This window comes from Microtus pennsylvanicus, chromosome 4 (assembly GCF_037038515.1).
Source record: "Microtus pennsylvanicus isolate mMicPen1 chromosome 4, mMicPen1.hap1, whole genome shotgun sequence".
NCBI lineage: Eukaryota > Metazoa > Chordata > Mammalia > Rodentia > Cricetidae > Microtus > Microtus pennsylvanicus.
In genome coordinates, this window is record NC_134582.1 from 100,111,193 (window position 1) to 100,133,768 (window position 22,576).

A 22,576-nucleotide genomic window follows, 5' to 3' on the forward strand; every position below is an offset into this window, starting at 1 on the left:
GTGATCTGTGCCCATGGAAAATGAGAGGAAGAGGAGGCAGGGTATTTTCCCCACCTCGCTGTGACAGTTTAACAATTTATAGAAAACCATACAAGAAAGATGTGCAGATTTCATTGTGAGAAAGCTTAACCGATTCTTTCCCAAGGGAAGTAGCTGAGCCCCAGCTTGCCTTCATTGTCTGCACTTTCCATTACGAAGAGTTTTTATTCACATCTGTGCTTGAGAACGGGGTAGAACTGGACACCCCCTACTCCCGCCACACACACACAAACACACACACCACAACTTCCCCCGCATCTCACTCCCCCATCCACTCCTCAAAGAGGGTAAGGCTTCCCATGGGGAGTCAATAAAGTCTAGCACACTGCTTCGAGGCAGGACGAAGGCCCTCCCCATTAGGCTGGGCAAGGTATCCCAGCCTTTGGTTTACCCAAAGAGAATGGGTTCCAAAAAGCCAGAATAAGAAATAGGGATAAATCCTGGTCTCGCTGTCAGTGGCCCCACAGTCTACCCCAGCCACACAACTGTCGCCCACATTCAGAGGGCCTAGTTTGGTCCCATGCTGGTTCCCTCCCTGTCAGACCGGAGTTGGTGAGCTCCCATTAGCTCAGGTCAGCTGTTTCAGTGGATAAACCCATCGTGGTCTTGACCTTTTTGCTTGTATTCTTACTCCTCCCGTATTGTCACTTTCTGGCTGGGCTTTGGGAGCTCAGCCCAGTGCTTCACTATGGGTTTCTGCATCTGCTTCCATCAGTTGCTGGATGAAGGTTCTATGGTAACATTTAAGATATTCATCATTCTGACCACAGGGCAAGGCCAATTCAGGCACCCTCTCCACTATTGCTTAGGGTCTTAGCTGGGGTCATCCTTGTGAATTCCTGGGAATTTCTCTAGTGCCAGGTTTCTTGCTAGCCCCATAATGGTTCTGTCAATCAAGATGCCTCTTTCCTTGCTCTTCTTCTCTGCCGTACCCCATCTCAACCATCCAGTTCCCTCAAGTTCTCCTTTCCCCCAATCCCTTCATCCTCTCCTTCAGCCTTCTCTTCTCCCCCACCCCCATGCTCCCAATTTTCTTAGAGGGGATCCTGTCTATTTCTCCTTCCCAGGGAGATCTATATATGCTTCTCCTAGGGTTCCCCTTATTACTTAGCTTCTCTGGGGCCGTGGATTACAGGCTCCTTATCTTTTGCTTTACAGTTAGTTTTCACTTATGAATGAGTACATACCATGCTCATCTATCTGGTTCTGGGTTACCTAAATTAGGTTGTTTTTTTTTTCTAGTTCCATCCATTTGCTTACAAATTTTAAGATGTCATTGTTTGTTACGGCTGAGTAGACTCCATTGTGTAAATGAACCACATTTTCTTTATCCGTTCTTTGGTTGAGGGACATCTAGGCAGTTTCCAGGTTCTGGCTATTACAAATAATGCTGCTATGAACATAGTTGAACAAATGTCATTGTGGTATAATTGAGTATCCTTTGGGTACATGCCCAAGAGTGGTATTGCAGTAGGTTGATTCCCAATTTTCTGAGAAACCGCCATACTGATTTCCAGAGTAGTTGTACAAGTTTGCTTTCCCACCAACAATGGAGGAGTGTTCCCCTTATTTGGCATCCTCTCCATCATAAGCTGTCATTGGTGTTTTTGATCTTAGCCATTCTGACAGGTGTAAGATGGTATCTCAGAGTCATTTTAATTTGCATTTTCCTGATGGCTAAGGATGTAAAACATTTGCTTAAGTGTCTGTCAGCCATTTGAGATTATTCTGTTGAGAATTCTCTGTTTAGAGATGTACCCCATTTTTCATTGGATAATCTAATATTTTGATTTCTAATTTCTTGAGTTCTTTATATACTTTGGAGACCAGTCGTCTGACTGATGTGAGAGTTGGTGAAGATCTTTTCCCATTCAGTAGGCTGCCTTTTTGTCTTATTGACTGTGTCCTTTGCTTTACTGAAGCATCTCAGTTTCAGGAGGTCCCATATACTAACTGTTGCTCTCAGTGTCTGTGCTACTGGTGGGATATTTAGGAAATGTCCTGTGCCTCTGCATTACAGGCTGCCTCCCACTCTCTCTTCTATCAGGTTCAACACACCATTTTCAAGAGCAGAGGTCACAGAATTTTAGATCTTGTACAAATTTTAGGAATTGCTTCTCTATTTCTGTGGAGAATGTGTGGGGATTTCTGTTGGGATTGCATTGACTCTGTGCATTGCTCTTCATAGAATGGACTCTTACAGTATTAATAGATTTTAAGTGAAAAACAAGAGTTAAAGGGCACTTCTTTCTAATAAAGGACCACATCTTTCTCTTGGCCTCATTTCACTTGATTTGTTGAGTGTCGTGATATCACCTTATCTATTTTATTCTAGCTCAGACCTTTTTCACAATATAAATCCTGTACCTTGATCCCTCTGTAACTTGGCATAGTTTTATCATATCACCATAATCACTGCGAGAGCCAGCAGCTTTCCCTGCCGTTGGTTTCAGTGGGAATTCTGGACCACACTATCTGCTTTATCCTTTCTTGCCAGTAGGGGGCAGAAGGTGATTGGTGAGGGTTAATTCGTTGATATTTTCCTGGTGACAAGTGAGAATAAGGGTCATAGTGATCCAGTTGGCCGGAAAGCTGAATGATTTATTTGTGTTCATATTAACAACAGAATTCTATTCCTTCCAGACTATGGAGCTGCAGAAAGTAACTTCTGCCCCACTGTTAGGAATTTCCAAAGTTTGACAATGACATAAACTGTACACTTATATCAAATCATAGTTTTTCTATAAAACATTTGTACCCTATTCTCTGGAGCTTCGGGTGTTCCAGCTAATTCAGCATGGGTAGAAGCTTATGTAAAGTTGATATTTGAGAGGGACATCCTTTCTGCCATTGAGGTATTTAAGATACACATGCCAGATAATAGTGTACAAATTGTATATGCAATTAAGAGGTTGCAAAGGACTTATGGTTAGCAAAGAAAATACCAGGGAAATCTCTTTAACTTTGAGTAAGAATTTGGAGACAGTAATGCCCATGGATTGAAGATTTAATAACTAGTATCCCTTTTGTCCTGAATAATGAATTACTTAAAAAAAAGAAGAAAAAACAGCGTTTGTAAGGGTCGGGTGCATCTTTTCTGTCCTCTACCTGTGCCTTGTCCTCACTACATGTAAGTTACTCACGTGAACACCCAGTCCTACCTGTCAGGAGGACTTTGCATAAGAAGGACACGGGTCTCAGGACATGGCATCACAGTCTTGTGCCCATGTTTTCTATTTGTGAATTCACCTTGACACTTGCACCTCCATGTTTGCGAGGGCCAATTCCTCTAATAAATCTGTTCATATGAATTGCTTGAGTCTTGACATACAGTGTATACCGAATCCCAAGAGGTTTGGCATACACCTGAACAATGTATACCGTGTCCCAAGAGGCTTGACATACATTTGGACAATGTATACTGTGTCCCAAGTGGCTTGACATACACATGGACAATGTTCACGGTGTCCCAAGATTTGGCTGACACTCACTCAGGTTAGACACAAACTTCTAAATTCTGTGGACCGAGTAGCAGCACACAGGTAGAATGCTGGTTTATCATACGCAGGGGCCTGTGCTCAGTCCTCAGGACCACCTAGAAAAAGGATTCCAAGCCTGCGCTTCACCCCCTCAGAAATCCTCTCTGCACACACCTCACATTCGTGGCTTCGAATAAGTTGATGCTCATTTCTTCAAGTTGCTATGCATTTTTGCTGAATTTGGAATTTTTGATTTTTTTGAAACTAAAATTCATGCCTAAGTTTTCATTTAATGTGGTAACAGATTCTCGTCTTCTTCAGGGGGCTTTGCCTGCTCTTTCCTCTGTCACATTCTGCAGCAAGCTTCTTTTTGCCAATTCTTCCACGGGCTGTTTTACTTTTCAGATTTCCACCTTTCCTTCTGCCCCAGAAGTGCCCTTTTATAAATGTGTCTTGTCTTCACTATCTTTGTTTTAAATCCCCTTATGGCATCCTTAAAATGTCTCCTGGCTTTAAAACGTTTTGTTGTTCTTATTTCAGGTCCAGGGGATTGAACACAGGCTCCACCACTAAACTGCAGCCCCAGTTCCATGGTCCTTTCCTTTAAGTTTTGGTAAAACTTAAAAGCCAGTTGCAACTCTTAAAATATCTTTTTGAAAAAATACCTTTAGATTTACAGGTGCTTATTTTTCCCCTGGGGTTTCAGGCTTCAGCAACAACACAGGGAAAGGCTAGACCTTACTCCTCTCTCCGCGGTCGTCTCAATGAATAAGGGTGTGTGTGTGAAACCTACCTGGAGAGGCCGTGGGGAAACCAGAACTAGTTTTTTTGCTAAGACCCCCAGTGTGAGCTATAATTGGACTCCGTCAACATTTACTACCATTTTAAGAAGCTATTTTTCCCAATACAAATTAACAAATAGTTTTGATATTTTGTAAAATACCAATTTAATATGAAAAATACTATATAAAAACCTTGTATTTTGCACTTCCAGTCTTTAGTCACACGCAGTCTCATTTTTTACATTGTTAATACTTTTCACTTTCCGTTATCTTTGATTTTTATGATTTTTTGTGTTTATTTTAAATGCTATATAATATTTTTTAAATTTATATACACAAACCTACTAAACCTATTGAAATTTAGCATGTTACAGTCATATCAAAATACAGAACTGACCTATGATTTTGCAGCTCTTAATCCCCAAGGTGTTTGCATTTCTGCCTCTGACAATTCATGGTATGGGCGCCACTTTTACCTAGTGTGGTACTTCACTTCACTCCAGACACTCACCAGCTCTCAGCAAATCAGCACTTCTGCATCCCATGAGAAGTCAGTTCTGCATGAGGCTCTGCTCATCTGGCAAAGCTGGTCATTCCTGATGCCATTCTGCATAGTGGTCTTCCACGATGACATTGCTATCCACGGAAGTCCTGAGCCAGGAACATTATCCTCACTATTTCACACATGGGCTTGGTGTTTTGGGGACCAGAAAAAGAATCCACGTGATACTTGTTGATTTCCAGGAGTTTAGGGATGTGCGTGGCAGTGACCTCATCCAGGGGCCATTTGTCATATTAGCCACCCACACTCAGGAACACTGAGAGAAGAGATCTTGAGTAAGTTTGGAACCTGTTGGAAAATCTTCATGAGGCCAGGTTAGTACAGAATCCTAAAGAACGTTAGTATTTGAGTGGTGAGGCTGTGCTGAAAAGTGCTTCTGGGGACACATTTTGTTTTGGAGCCTGGGCTTTTCAAGTGATACCATTTGAAAATGTGGTCTTTCTCCTCTCCCATAATCAAATTGCTGGTAAGTTAACCACAGCCTGGAGGCCTAAATGCCACAGCTGCCACGTGAGAGTGACTAGTGCTTTTGGTGCTATTTGGGTCCATTGGGTCTGAAAGACTTAATTTCTGAATGATGGCAGTTCTGGATAAGGAACTAAGTAGAGACAGTGGGGCTTATCAAGAGGAGAGTCTAGAGGTATGGCTACTTAGGATAGCTCATGCTCTTGATAGAGCCCAAGCAATTGTGTAATGTGTTTAGGAATGTGTTTGGTGAATTGGAGCTGTATGGAGAGAGAGAGATCTCCCTCTCCTTCAACATGAAGGAAAAAGTGAAATCCCTCATTGTTGCTATACTGTGAGACACTGGTCCAGGTCTAAGGTATTGGGAGGGGGCACTGACTCTCTCTCCCATTTTAATCATTTCTGGAGTGTCTGTGCTGTCTGTAACCTTCCACATGTTAGAGGAAAAGTAATTCACTTTTCATTCCAAAGACTTTGAATGATACATGGTGTGCTAGTATGAATGAGGATGGCCCTCATAGGCTCATATGTTTAAATTTTTGGCTTCCAGTTGGTGAAAGTTTGGGGGAAGGATTTAGAAGTGCTGTCTTTTTGTAGATGTGTGATTAGGGTGTGGTTTTATCATTCCCAGTTACTGCTCTCTCTCTCCCCCTTTTCCTCACTCCCCCCCCCCACACTCATATTCTTGGGCCCGTAGATCAGACGCAAGTTCTCAGTTACTGCTGCAATACCATACCTGTCTTTGGGCTGCCAAGTTTTCTTCCATAAAGGTCATGGACTCTAACCTTCTACAACTGTAAGCTAAAATAAACTCTTTCTTCTGAGTTGCTTTGGTTATGGTCTTTGCAGCAACAGAAAAGCCACTAAGACACATGGTCGCTTTGAGAGGGAAATGTGCCTCAAAGCTTCAAATCTGAAGACTGCCATCTTCTGGAAACCACAGGTAATTCTCTCACATTCGGTGGGTCTGGGCCCATGAGCATCAGTAAACTATACTTGCTTCAAAGCCCTGCCGAGCAATTTAATGAAATCGTGATGAAAAGTACCAGAAACATCGGTTCTCTTGCAAGTCAGATTAGCACCTCAACCAGAAGAACCACTACTAAAAGCCTTAGGAAAGTCAATTTAAATTTAATGAAAAAGAACCCAGCATGAAAAATCTTTAGATTTAAGCTGAGTAGAAGAAGTTATAGTCTTAGTATAGAAGAAGGTTTTCGTAGAACTTATAGTCTTGTTACTTAGATGCAGTTGTTTCCAGTCATGACTGGCATCAGTTTTATAGAATAACACCCTGTAGAAGGGATGGCCTTGTTGTAAAGGCAATGAAGACATGCAGCTAGCTAAATATGTGATTGGGCACAGACTAATTACCCAGCATGTTTTTGCACATAAAATATTTACTCTGAAAGACAAAAGTTGTTTCTGTCGATTGGATCTGAGCTGTTGCTGAGGCTGCTTCTAATCTAGGAAATGACAATGACTTCATCACGTTGGACTTCTTGTGTCTGGTTGCAGCCTGGAAGGGATCTTTTGCTGTGCTTTCAGCTTTTGCTAAAAGTGCTTGTTAGACTACTGCTGCTGGGGCCCAGGTTTTGAAAACACATTAAATACTTGTTCTTTTAAAACTAGAACTCTATGCTCCCTCTAAGAAGTAAGTTTCCTGGTAATGGATTTTCCTTATATTCTAGATTCGGTGAAAACCACAAACTTGTACAGAATAAGAAATAGATAAACCACTCCACATTTCTTCTCAAAGATGGTTGGGGTGCCTTTACCTATAAATCCAACACTCAGAGACTGACAAAGGAAGATTACTGAGAATTCAAAGCCAGCCTGGGCTTTATTATGAGTCCCTGTCTCAACAAAACAAAGCAGGCTGGCGAGATGGCTCAGTGATGAAGGGGGCTGGCTGCTATTGCAGAAGGTCCTAGTTCAGTTCCCAGCACCCTCATGGTGGCTCATAACAGTGTGTCTAATACTGCTTTAATAACTTATATTTTGAGGGAAGCCAACATAGAGGCAGAGTAATTAAATGTGTTACTTAAATTCACGAAGCACATGAATATTTAAAACGGCAGTTCAAATGCCAACAAATACACTGGCTGCCACATGGGAGCCTATCAGAAGCCAAAATTTCAGCATCACACACCCGGGCTCACCTTAGTCTATGCTGCACAGAGGTATTTAAAGAGTCCTTGATATAATTTACACAAATATTTAGCAGTTAATAGCAAAGTGATGGCTATTAATAGAGTTAGGATGCATTTGATTTGATGAAAATAGCATCTTAAAAACTGAAAGGGAGAAGTGGTGCTAGTACTTGTCACTGCTGAGAGTCATTTGAGCGCCATCTTGCCCAAGACTGGTTATTTCTGTCACTCTCACATTCTGAGAAAACATCCACTTTTGAGTGTACTGGGGACAATTGGAGACCCATATTTTATATGCTTAGTTTTTTATGTCTATGAGCGTTTTGTCTGCAGGTATGTCCATGTACCATATGCATTGCCTGGTGCCCACAGAGGCCAGAAGAACAGAAATTTCCAGGAGTTGTATGTGAGCTGCCATGTGGCTTCTGGGAATCGAACAGTGGTCCTCTGGAAAAGAAGTCAGTGTTCTTATCAACTGAGCCATCTCTACAGCTACTTGTATACTTATTTTTAATCCTCATAATAATCTTTGTATATAAGCACCATTGCACGAATTTCAGGTGGGTTGATAGGTCAAACTTATTAAGTGAAGTCCATATTCAAACCTGTCTTCCTGTGGTGTAGAAGTCCCTGTGAGCTCAACTACATGTTATACATTCAAATGCTGCTTGTGTGTTCTTTGTTAATTTTTTTGTTTGCTTGTTTGTTTGTTTGTTTGTTTTTATCAGAAGGACTGGAGGTGTAGTTCACCGGTGAGAGTGCATGCTGGAATATGAATGGCCCTCCGTTCAATCTACACACACACACACACACACACACACACACCCCGGATCTGAAATGTGTTCAGTTTAGGGTAACATAATGCATGAGAAAACTTAAGCCTCCACAAAGTTATGTCATTAGAGAAGAAATACATGACTGGATTGTGCCGCACAGAGCAGAGTCACTAGGCTGCCCTGTCCAAGGCGACTTGTCTCAACGACTTCCTTTCTATGTGCAAATGGAAGGGACAGCTAGATCATCATGAGATCCCGGGAGACTATACAGACAATCCTGAGGCAAAATAGAGGCTTAGGAGGGAGATTAGGGAAAATTGGATTTTATTTCACTTTCCTCCCTGTTTCTTTCAAGCCATCTGTCAGAATGACAGGACACGTGCGTTATCTTTTCTTCCTTTGTCTTCGTTAGAGGACTAGTTCAAGCAAACACATTTGAGCTTTGTCAATGGCGACATCGGGGACTGTCTGCACATTAGAATATCCTTCCTTCCTCTATTCCATTACCTGTGTCTGAGGGAGCACAGACCACGTGGCTGGGACTGACCAGAGCCACAAAACTAAGCATTAGAACTTTCCCCTTTCTTGCCCTAACTTTCCTAAAACAAATATTTTGCATGCAACATTCCAGTTTGACTGTTAAGATGCTCTCCGCTGCCATGGGAATTCTCCCACCATTTCTAAGCCAAAGTTTTCTTAGGGGGATGCAGCCATAGGGAATCGGGACTTGGCTCAAGTCAGGCTGTTTAATGTTTGGAAAATGGCTTTGGACTGTATGTGTAATATCTTGAGTTTAATAGACATGTTGTCTAATATTTCTTAAGCATAAATAACTTTATAGGAAAAGTTCAGTTCTTTGTGAAACATATAGGTGGTATCTTGTGTATTGAATTGGTTCTTTGTGTTGTTTTGCTATTTAAAATATAGAGGAAGTTCTTTGGTCTTAAAAAGTGAGTTTGTATATGAAACTTAAGATTAAAAGTGAAATCACTTTCAAATTTAATAAATTAGTGCGTAAAACGTAGATATTAAAAACAAAATCCTGATTAAAATATAGAATCAAAATTTTAAGGTAGGGGCTCTATTGTATTTAATTATTTTTGTGTATTTCTAAATTACTTAAATGTTTGATGGATTTGAAATGTGAAGGCCTGTGTTTGAACACCTGATTTTGTCTTTTACATGTATTATTTACAGAAGATAGAAATTGAAGGGGAAATTTTATCCTTATAGCACTTGTTATTGATTAGCCTAAACTTTATATTTGATTGCTGTTTGCTGTGGAAAATTCTTTTATATACTGTGTGAATATATGTCAGTGTGATTGGTTTAATAAATAAGCTGACTGGCCAATCGCTGATCAGGATAAAGTTAGGCTGGAAAGCCAATCTGAGAATGAAGGGATGAGGAAGAGATGCCAGCCAGCCAAGCAAGCAGGATGTATATATAGAAAATGAGGTTACAAGCCATGAGCTACATGGCAAAATATCAATAGAAATATGGGTCAATTTAAATGTAAGAGTTAACTAGTAACAGCCTGAGCTACTGACCAAGCATTTATAAATAAAATTAAGTGTTATTATAAATTATATTATAAAATATATATATTATATTATATTATAAATTCTATTAATTTGGAAACAGATGCTGGAACAAGGAGCAGTAATTAGGACAAAAAAACTGACAACAGTTATTGGTGGTTTTCTGCTTTTTTTCCTCTTTCTTTGAGATAGGGTCTTACTATTTCCTTGGGTGTGCTGAAATTCACAGACATCGGCCTGCCTTTGCTTCCTTAGTGCTGAGATTTCAGCTCTTGGATCCCATGATCCCATGATGGGAGAAGAAATGGGCTTCCCACAATTGCTGTCTTGCCTCTCTATGTGTGCTGTGTGCTGTGATATGTAACGAACACACAACATGCACACACATACATGCACACCAATAACAACAATAATATATTTTTAAATCTAATCATTGAAAAAAATAGAAGAAATTTTTAGAATTATTCTGTGCCTAATTGTGATTCCAAGCCTGGCAGCAGCAGCATTGCCCAAGAACTTGTGGGTAAGGGAACTTTTCATGCCTCCCCAGTGCTCTTGGGTGGAGTCCCACAGTTTGTTCTTTAGTGATCTGTCAAGTGATTCCAGTGCCCATTCAGTGATGAGAAGCTCTGTTTCAGACCACATGGAAGAGTGAGCAATGGGGCAGAGGGTGGGGTCAGTAGGTAGTGTAGGCTCAGCACGACTTGAGAATTAGAGCTTGAGCCAATGGCTCACAAATTACATAATCTACCTTTCAAAGAAGTGACAAGTATTGAATAATTTGGTGAGATGGAAAAGTAATGAATTTGGCCACATGAAATTTAGTTTTCAATTTGCCTTAACCATAAAAGTGACTAAAGCACTTTGGACAAAGTTTTCTACCCTATGAAACACGAGCAGTGACAGATGGCCCCACTCACGTCTCGCAGACTTGCTCTCAATGCAGATGTGGACACTAGAGCAATCCTTGAGTGATCAGAGAACGCTGTGCTATGGTTGCCATTCTTGGGTCATCCAGGAGAGTGCTGTGCTATGGATCTCAGTCCCACCGCGAAATTTTACTTTGTCCTGAAATTTAAGTTTTTCCAAGCAGAGATTTGAAAAAAAGGAGGCTTCAAGAAAAGAAAGAAACCAGAGTTCTTGTCAATTATTTTCTATGTCAAATGGTATACAGGGATTTTCTTCTTTTTTTAAGCCTTTCAATCCACAATGTAAAATGAATCACTTGCACACTTCAGTGACTCCTTGACAATGATAGTGCATGTGGAATTTAATATGTCAAAAATTATTTTTCATTCTTCTAGTTTAGCCTGGTTTGTAAATTTACCCTCGGTTTATAAGACACTTCCTAGAGTCCTTTATCCATCAGGAGGACAAGGATCACAAACTTTCGGGGCTGCTCTTGTAACTGTCAAGAGGTAATTTCCTCTGAATATTGCAGATTCAATTATTTCTAAGTTAGTGTACACGATGTTGATAAGAACCAGACTGGTTATTTAAATTCAGCTCTCTATGGACCAATTTAACTGCTGGAGGATATCCTTTGCAGTTTTGAAAGTACAAAAAATGTGTATTTTGATCAAAAAAATTTTTAAGTCAAATTACATGTTTGAAATTGAATATATCTTCATGTTCTAATTAGTAAGAAGCATTAATCCTGGCTATTGATGCTAGCTGAAAGTCAGAGAGAACACGGTTTCTCAAAAATGTTAGGATTCATTTTTAAAGCACCGGAATACATTTGGTTTATTTTTTTTTATTTTGTTTCCACACAAAATGATGAAGCTCCGTGGTACAAATAAGATTCTGGAGAAATGTGAAGGGTTTTATTTTCTTCTCATGTCTACTTTATACCAAAATACAGAAATCAGTGTTTTCTGATGGGTTCAAATGTCACACAGAGTGAAGAAATGCAGCTTTATTTAAAGTTCCGTTGTTCAGGTGCTGCTGGGATGAAATAAAAACAAAGAGGAGGAATGTAAGATTATGGAAAGAGGACACGTTCAGGGGCATGAAGGCTCTGCCTGTGGGTAACTGAAGACTGGCACACGAGAGCATACACAGAGAGGAATAGGCACATTCCAGACAGAGCCGTTCAGGAGGAGAAATGGTAGTATTGCTCAGGACACACCTGCCAATAAGTTTGACAGCAAGCATGGTCCCCATAGGTTCGCTTTACCCGGGATTACCAAAGAACACAACACATGCCTTTACCAGGGACCTCAAAGGCAAATGTATGTTTGATGCCTAGATCATAAACCCAGCTTTAGAAGGGCCTGGTGCTTGGTCTGCAAAATGTAAACAGTAAATATTTAAGTAGAGACAAATGCTAGCATTTTTATTAAAATAAAAACCACTGGTGTGAAATTGCCAATAAAAATAGTTATGTGAACAGTTAATTGTGGTAAACAACATCAATATCTCAGAGTACATAGTAAAATAATCCTAAGATTGCAATTCAGTATATGCTTGAAATATGTACTACATTTGAAAAATTACATTTTGCTTGGATCAGTGTCAAATTTAGTTTAGGTCTTGGTATTCATGTTGCTAGGCAAATGCCAAGAAAGCCTAAGCTAGTTACTTTAAGAATGTATTTAATATTTTCCATGTTTATTCCTATGAAATTTTGCTAAAGATGCTATTATTTGATAAAAAGAAAATATGAAAAATATTTAAAATTTTTGTGATATACATTCTGCATATTGGTTCATTTATATGCATTAGTAATGTGTTTATGTATTTTCTTTTTTTAAAAAAAAATATTTCTTATTGTTTATTTACTGGTGTGAATGTGTCAGATCCCCTGGAACTGGATCTTCAGACAGTTGTGAGCTGCCATGTGGGTGCTGGGAACTGAACCCCAGTCCTCTGGAAGAGCAGTCAGTGCTCTTAACTGCTGAGCCATCTCTCCAGCCCCTATGTATTTTCTTGACAAATTAGAAAAGATTTTTTTTAATTTGCAATCTAATTTATTTATTTTTGAGTGTATGAGTGTTTTGTCTGCAGTATGTATGTGCATCGTATGTTTGCCCTCAGAGGCCAGAAAAGGGCATCAGAAATCCTGAAACCGGAGTGATAGTTTTTGTGAGAAACCGCACAGGTGCTGGGGATTGAAGCCCGGTTCTCTTCAAGAGAATCAAGCCCTCTTGACCACTGAGCCACCTCTTCAGCTCCCCCAAATATTTTTGTTTGCAAAATCATACATATTGCAGAACAAATTTAGCTGACCCTCACATTTTAGGTTTAAAAGATAAGAGTGCAAAGTTGTGATTAAAAAAAAAAAGGAACATCATGGTAAAAAGACATACAATTAAATTAGTTCTCTATCATATGCAGATTCTAGACATATAACACACACACATTACACATCTATACACACATATAAACTACATATCTCAATATAGATACATGGAGATAAATAAAAGACTAAATATGATGTATAGCAAATTCAATTCTCTAATCATGAAGTCTTATGAGTGACAAGCTTTCAGTGTGACCTTTACCATACATCTGTCTGCTTTAATGAAGGTTTTGATTATGAATTTGCTACCTATAAAGTAGAAGAAGTTAAAAGAAAAATATATGGCATTCCATCATATCAAACATTATGAGAAGACATAAATTGCAAATATCTCAGTAGTCACTGCTAATGGTAAGTTCACATACAATAAATCACAGAGTGGAGTGGTCCTACCCTTGAGCCTTCTGAAATCACTGTGGTTTAATGGAGAACATAGTACAGTCAAAATCTAGCCAAGTTCATTAAATATCCAACATACTGTGAATTTCATCCCAGACACATCTTCTGTATCCATATCTCTTTTTCTGGTAAATTCTTATCTTTCTGTGTTTTTGGAAAACTTAAGTCCAACTATCTAAGAGAGACGACTTTTTTGAATCCAGTATAGTTCTCAGTTCACAGGTCACAAATTGCTCGTAGCATTTGACCCCAATCAATTCATCTTCTTTTGATAGTGTGGAGCAAACTCTCCTCCAACCCCATCTCCACTTCTATGCTCTTGCCTGGCCTCCTTAGCTTTGCACTGTCCTGGCTCTCCCGTCACCTCCTCTTCTACCGTTTCTTGTGACAAACTATAAAAGTAGACATACTCCAAAAAGTTGTTCACAGTTTGAACAATATAGTTATAGTCTGGGGCGTGGCAACTTACGGCTAACCTCCTGTTTTTGCGAATGAAGTTTTATGGAAATATAACCTTGTTGTGTGGCTGCTTTTGAGCTAGAATGCCCACAATGGCTTGATCTGCCAGTGGCTATGTTACCAGCAAAGTCAACCAGCAGGCACTTTACAGAAAAAAAAAGAGGTCTGGTTGCTTGTATATATAATGAGAAACAAGAAAATCAGAGCTAATAAATTGAAACAATGAATGATCTGGTGAACAATAACTTCTTCCCACGGGAAAATATGACTCCATGGTGGTAACAATGGCCATCTACCGTTCAATAGGTGAGAAAATGAGCACTTGTCCAGTAATTCCTGTTTTTACTAAATAAATTGGTTAAGTCCAGTGTTCAAATACTCAAGTGATTTTCCCTGACACCAAATCCGTGCCATACAGGCCAGTTCCAACTCAAGTGTTTTGGTTATGAGAGCAAAAATGATTCTTCTGGATGGAATGATTAGTGTCCATACATGATAGGTTTACAGTTCTACATTTGATTGTCTGATTCCCTCAGCAGGTGACCATAGCTTTACTTGAAATTGATCTAGTTATCTTGAGCCTGTTATTATAGTTTTTTCTTATAATTTATAATACTTTTAGAATCATAGTGTTTAATACGTATGTTCTTATCTCAATGAAATAGTTCAGCTAGTTTAAAAATTGTTATTTTTCAACACTAGAAAATGTTTATGGGCATTCTTTGATTACTTGTAATTTAAGTGAAAGGTTTATTGTATTTTTCTTTATTTATAGTTTTAAATAAAATATATAGTAGCAGAATCTGAAGGACAGACAAATGTGATATTTGTCTAGAGTTCAGTATTGATCTTTTGCTAGCAATATCAGGGGCAATAAGGCATCCTGTTAAAAAACACATCTATGTCTCTCTTTCATATGCTTATTTTAATTTTATTTCAAAGGTAATACAGCTCAATTCTGCCCCAAACTGATGGAATAAAGTAACTTTTGCTTTGGAATCAATGTGTTCATGAAAGCCTTTAAATGTGTGCAATCCATTGCTTGCTTCCTGTAACTCTGTGGTTCTTTAGGGTTAGCACTTGATTTCATTTCTATGTGAATAGCTTCGGAAATAAGGACACATTTTACATTACCTTAAGGACGCCAATGCAATTAGAAGATTCTTTCAACAATCTGAAGTGTAAAAAAATTAAATATAATTTTCTGAATTGGAATTAACTAGTTATCTAAACCATAAACTTAATGCACAAAAATCAATGTGTAAGAGCCGGCAGATTATGCGAATAGGATCACACTGTGCTACCTGCATCCTTGATCAAATGTAACTATCTATGTTGGCCACTCATATGTCGGGTCTGCATTGGAAAAGTGTTGAGGAAAACAGACGGATGAATTTTTACCCTGCTATTGAAACCAGATTGTGTAAAATTTGGTCAGAGCCTGCCTGAGTTTGGGTTTCAGCTGGATATTTCATAGGAAATAATCAGTCCTCGGAATCCCCATCGCCTCTGTGAATGACATGCTCAGCTGAGGCAAACACTGAGCAACTCAGCCGTAAAGGGGATCAGGAGGCACAGTAGCTGGCCTTGTTTAATGTGGGAATGCTGTTCCGTTCACATGAAAAACTCAAAATGTCACCCAAACCTAACAAATAGTCTGGAATTTACTAGAAATTTCTGAAATCAAGAAGTATATGCAAGCCTATTTCTAATTTTAATGGTACAGTTTTATAAAAGAGAAAATTGTACACCAATATATCAATCAAAATAGCTAAATGAAATTAAATTTATGGCATATTTTCCCAATTTTTAACTTCGATATTTATATCATAGCCCTCTTCAAATAGTAACCCAAACAAAACAGGAATCAATAACCATTACGAATAGCTTTCTACTTTTTAAACCATGCAAAAGAATGTTTTTGCATTTTTCTTTTCTTATTTTCAACAGCACTTTTATTTGTGATAGTGGAGCAATATCACAAAATCAAATCATGATGAGCAGCATCACCTCGCTCTGTAATATGACATTACTGGTACCAGCAAACTTTCTGATGCCAGCCACAGGAAGCAGGCCTATGAGTCTGGAGATCTGTGATAAAGATATCAGATAGAGAATTCAAGGAGAAATAAGAAGTGCTTCATGACTTGTGTTTGTGTTTTTGTTTTTGTTTTTGTTTTTGTTTTTGGACAGTGAGAGCTTGAACAAAAGGGGCCTTGGAATGTCAGCCTGGAGAAAACTAGACCCTGTTCCCCTGGACACCAACCTGCTAAATTTCTGAAAGTACAAAACACACTTTATTTTCTAAATAATTCATTGATTTATGATATTCATAGTGAGGTTCTTTTCTTGTTCGTGGCCCCAGGGCTCAGTTTGTGCATGCCCTATAGTTATTTCTCAATAAATTTCAATTTCCCTTTATTTTCTCTGTGTGGCCAGAGTGACTCATTCCTATTCTTTCTTCTTTGATTTAAGGTCTATTCTATTGCTTTGTTTTTGTTTTCTCTGAGGTGAAATTTCTCTCATAAAAAAGTATTTATTTTTTTATATATCTTCAATTACCTCTTCTCAGCCTTTGGGGTGTGGTTTTTTTTTATACATATCAGGAGGATTGAATCACAAGGTGAAGGGGCTGAACAGCCGCAGTAGCTCTTGTGCACCGAGCTGATCACAGCGGATAGATGTCTCTGCCTTCTCTGGGGGCTCTGAAGGCTGGTTTTGGAAATGGAAGACAGAAACAACTGTCATTCATGCTGATCAGAGCGAATGTAGGATGGAGAGTGAGCCCCTAATAACCCCATACCACATCTATAAACAAGCGGATGGAGAGCAAGCCGCTTTATAGGTATACCGCGTCTACAAACAAGCGCCCATAGTCTGCTTGGAAGGCACTGGGTTTTGTCAAGCATACCAAAACACCCATGAGATAAATGGCAACATCAGCAGATGGTGTTGGGAAAACTGGGTATCTGTATGTAGAATAATGAAACTGGGTCCTTAGCTTGCAGCTGGTACAAAAATTCAACTCTAAATGGACTAAAGCCTCAGTGTTAGACTGGAAACCCTGAAACTTCTAAAAGAAAGAGTAGCTATATATATCAGGATGTAGAACACAGGTAAGGACTTTTCTCAGAAGGACTCTGGGTGTGCAAGAAATAACGTCAACAATTGACAGGTGAGACCCCATGAATTTAAAAGCTTCTGCAGTGCAAAGGACCCCGGAACTTTACCCGGTAAGCCACAGACTCGTGGCGATACACAGATTACTAGATGGGTTGAATTAAGATATAAGAATTAGCTAATAAGAAGCTAATGGGCCAAACAGTAATTTAAATAATATAGTTTCTGTGTGATTATTTCAGAGCTGAGCAGCTGGGAACCAACTAGCAGCCTCCTTACAACATGTGACCGTTCTGGCTGCTTAACCCTTGCTGGAGCCTGGAGTTGAGGGAAGGACTCAGGTTGCGCTGGCCTCTCAGAGTGGCCATAGATGAAAGGATCTTGTCAAGCCAGCTGAATGAGGCTCTCAGGCGCGTCTCCACAGCGAGGCGGGCAGGCGACAGACTATTGTATGGGGACTCAAAGGGACACCCGTTCTTTTTTGTTGTCCTTTATTTAGTTTAAACACCCAGCCAGACAGCCATTAACTTTCAGTAGCTAAAGTAATAGCCAAAGGTTTTCAAGGATCCTGAAGTCATTGTGTCTGGATTAAAAAGGAAAAGATGTGTGTGTTTGCCTTCTTCCTCCTTTCTCTCTGTAAACATGTCTCGGACTTTTAGAAAAGCCCCCGCCCCCAATCTGATTTCTATTTTTAAATGAACATTATTATTAAAATATGATTTCTATTTTTTAAGTGCTCAGTTTAGGACTCTGAGAGGTTCTTGTGGTTTATACACATAATTTGCATATTTGGAGCCAAGCATTTCTTAATTGGGGATGGGTGCTATTGGCTGAAGGTAGAGGAAAACAATAAATACACTATTGAGCAGGGGCGAAATGACTTACGTCCACAGGAGAAAGTCGCTTATGCCACTATGGCTGAGTGAATTCTCTAATCTGCAGTGTCGTATGACTGAACTAGAAGAGAAGGATACTTTAGGTTACGTCTGCTTTTGAAAGATGACGACTGCGGCTGCGCTGCTTCCATCTAGTGGACGACTAACGCACCAATCACAGTGCTGGGCCTCCAGCAGAGTCTTCCTCCAAATTATGAGGACGTTGTCATAGATATGTGAACTTTTTATTTTCCATGTAGAATAAATTTTTCCTTGACTATGTGTACTATAATATATATAAATTGCTTTTTGTTCTATGATTTTTAGATGTGCCTTCATATTGTAACCTAAATACATGGCATTTCATTTAAATCTATATTTTCCGACCTTAGCATGTGTGTTCTAACCCACTTTCTCTTTCAGGTTTTCCTCTCCTGCACAACTCCGTTTTCTCTTAGAATCTACTACAGGGACTAGCACACAGCGGATGCTCAGGAAATACAAAGAGAAAGCAAAGGTTTCTGTGGTTGAAAAGAGCATTTCTCTATTTTTAATAGAAAACAAAGATAACATATTTCATTATATATCAAAAGCCACATGCTTTTATGTATTGGTGAAAGAAAGGGGATGGGACCCTTGCTGGATTTTAGCCTTGTGGTTTCTTTGAATCATTCTCAAGCCAAGGTTCACAGGCTGTTTAAACAGACCACAAGTGTGCTTGTGTGGCAGAAGAATAGGGTGGACAGTGAGGACAAAATCAGCATATGAAAGAAAGCAATCAGCAGAGAGGAAGGCTCAGGCCCCACCCTCTCCAGCAAAGCTCCAAGCAAGGCCAGGTGACTTCCAACAGACAGAATGTGAGTCCAAAAAGTGCATGCAAAATAAGTGACAAACCAAGGTCCTGGTCTGTAGGACTTGGAGGACACTGAGCTTCCAACCTTTCCTCCAGTGCCACCCCACTCCATCCCCCTGAAAGGATACCCTTCATAAACCATCTCTGCTTATGACTCTCCACCTACCCCAGTCCAGGTTCTTGTCTGGGGATACAAGAACCTGGAAATCTGGGCAAGCACCAAGTTGATGAAGCAGTTATGTTTTGAACGTCTTGAAACTTTCTACTTAATCTATTTTTTCCTTCCTTCCTTTGTTTTCTTCACTCACGTTTCCTGAGACACGTAGGAGTGGCTGGCCCAGCAAGGGCAGCGTCACAGGTTCTGGGAACACAAGCCCCAGTGATGGCAGCACCCATGCTAAGACCACAAGGCATATGTGGAGCAATGCCCCACTGGGGACACACACCTGAGCAACGGTTGAGCTTGTGCCAAGGCAGCCAAGATGGAGATGCTTTTGTGGCACCATCTATAATAGTGTCAGCTAAGACAGTTATGTATGTGGTTATGGCCATGATGGTGGCAGCTAAAATGGTAGCATCTATATCCTAGCAGCTGTGGAGATGACACCCGCATGGCAGGGCCCACATAGGGATGCTGTCAGAGTGACGTCATCTAGGGTTACAGGAACGTGTTCTTTTTCTCCACTTATTCAAAAAATAAAACCACAGAAAACGCAAGGTTTCGGCACTTAGATTTTATTGAAAGCAGACGAGAGAGAGAGGGGGGGGGATGCACACAAAGTGACTTTCCAATGTGGAGGAGGACCCAGAGCTAGTGTCTAAGTCTCCTTGTAGGGTCAGGATTTTTATTCTTGGGACTAGAATGAGCTCCATATCTCCCTTAGAACTGACAAGTTTGGACTTTGCTGTGGATTGCATGATCCAGACAAAGAAAGGGAAGTGACCGGTTCCCACCAGAATAGCACTTCGCCAAACCAGAGATTTGAAAGTCCTACAGAACAGTTCCCATCAGGAAAAGAAGTCCACTAGGTCTTTGTCCTGGCGAGAAAGAAGAACAGGAAGTCTGCTATCTCAAATGTTTAACTGAAAATTACATTGGTCTATCCTGTGTCTCTTTTTCCTGTTTATCTGTCTGCCGGAGATCGGTCTGACTCATTGGTGGTACCGACTTGTGGTTCAAGATCTAGGTTTCATCTGGCCCCTGTCTTGAGCACCATAGCTCCCCAAGCTGCCCAAGCTTCATGTGCCTACACCTATTCTCTTGCTCATCACCGTTCTTGGCAATCCTTGTTAACTTGCTATGTATGTCTCTACCAACATTCCAAGTCACTCTGTTTTTTTAGTTCTGATTTGCTGTGTCTTCCTTGTTCATTGTTGCTAGACAATCCCATCCCTGAGCTACTGATTTAGTCTTCCAGGTACTAAGCCATCTCCCTTAGCATGAGATTCCTTCCTCTACTTACATTTTGAACCTGAATGGCAATAAGAAACAAATGGCAATAAGAATTTAGAGGCGTTCCTGAAGGCAAGCATCCCCTCTGAACTGAGAAGTGTGGGCCTCCTTAGGACTTCTTAGGAAATGGACCTCATGCCACTGAGGTCAAAGGCGTGGCCTCAGAGATGTCTGCACTAGGAACCTCATGCTCAGGGCTGGGGGCCACGGTCTGATCTAAGGAGAACGGATCCACGCAGTTGCTTCAGAGCCCTGGGAGATGACTAGTAATCCTCCCATAGGCAGGGGCCTCACGTCAGTGTTTGGAGCTCTCTGGTGGACTGCATGCAAGTTCTCCAGGGACGTCTGATAGCTGATGGCAACTGTCTGTGGCTGAGAGGTGGGTCTTTCCCCACTCTCCAGGCCACTGATTCCTGCTCCTCCCCTTAGATAATTCAGTTTCCTCAGACGCCCAGCGCCGTATACCCTCATTTGACTGAAGTTCGACAACTTTGTTTTGTTTTAAAAGATTAATTTAGCTTTCTGCACACTCTGTTACAAAGGGAAAAGGTCTAACCTCAGACAGCACAGCAATCTGTCCTTAGCTCTCACCAAATTGTTCTCAACTCTCTCAAAACACTCAGAGATGCAAACGTTCTCTTTTGTTTTATGAGGAATAAACTCCAGCATTTGTATGATTGTTTCCCTGTCATTATTCATGTGTCACTTTGTACCTAAAATACCAAAGAACAAAACCCAATCCGTTCCTGGAACTCCCCCAAAATAACCCTGTAACAAAATCAGTGGCTACTTCTTATTTCGTAAAATTTCTACACTTGACATGCCTACTACGAAATGTGTTTGTAAACGTGAGTGTTTGAGGATGAATTTGAGGGCCGCATTAATAGACAGGAGCTGTTGGGTTTGTATAGTTTTTCTTTGAAAAAATAGTTAGTCGAACGGTAGAGACTTAACAGTTAACCATAAAATTCAACAGAAGAAAAACTGGTTATATAGCATTGTATCTCAGGCCTAACCAATATAGCTTCTGTGGTTCTCCATAATGGAGACAGTCCAAACGGGTCACTGTGTCAGGTGAAAGGGGCCAAAGAAAAGAACACCCTGTCCCTAACTAGTCCCAAAACAAGGGTCAAGGAAAACGCCCAGATCCTAACTTGACCTCAGGACCAGGGCTTGATATTCTGCCAATCCCTGAGCTTGCCCCAGAATCAGACCACAAAACCCCACCAATCCCAAGTCACCCTAGAAAGGATTAACCCCCCTCCCAGTGAACCCCTGTCCACCAGAAATCCTGTTAAATTACATTCCGTTTACTGCTGTTTCTCACCCTAGAGACAGTCATCCTCCTGGGTTCTTTTTTCCTAATAAATCTCTTGAGTGAGGTTTGTTGTGTGGTGTGACATTTTGTGTCAATTGTGACAGCCTTTGCTGGAGCCGAGCAGAACTGTAACACTTTCCCTGGGAGAAACTTTTCCCTAGCGGAGCAGAGTTGTTCCACTCTGAGGGACCTGGGCAGAGCTGTAACACTTCTCTGGAGCAAATCAGAGGAGAGCTGTAACTTATTCTGGGGAAACTAGCCTCAAGCAGATCACAGCTGTAACTCTTCACCAAATCTGAGCAGAGAAGAGCAGAGCTATAACGAACTGGCTGGGGGAACCCTCCTCTGCCACAGCAGAGTTATTACACTTGCTTCGGAAACCTTTTCCTGGAGCAGGGCTATAAGATGTTAAGCTTCCAGTGGCTTTGTGGTATTCCTTGACTCCGACTGCCAGGATATCTTTTTACCCAAGTTGCAATACTTACACACAGAAAATGATTGCAGACACTAGGAGACAACTGATAACTTTAGACCCCAAACAATATGGCATTTGTTGCATTTCCAACAGATAATAAGCTACTTTCTCAGAGAAAACCCAGACCGAAGGTCAAACCCTAAATGCACAACACCTACTGTAGCTATGGCCCTGAGGGCACTGGAAAGGAACAAGGTTTGGTGTGTGTGCAGTGGCTACTATTTCTGGTCAATGTGACCGGATCTGCAGTCAGCGAAGAGGTGAGTTACTTGACATGCCTGTGAGGGACAGCCTTTGATCGATTACCTGAACTAGGAAGACCCACCCTGAATGTGGGCAGCACTTTCTAGAAGCAGATCAGGTGAAAGGAGGTCCAACCACTGAATGTGGGCGGCACCTCCGGCAGTGGGCCAGGTGAAAGATGGTTCAGTGAGAAAGCTTCGCTCATTGCCTCGTTTGCTTCCCATCTCTATCCTGCTGCTGCGAATAAACTCCTGGGCTGCTACCAGAACCCAGCTCTTTGGGC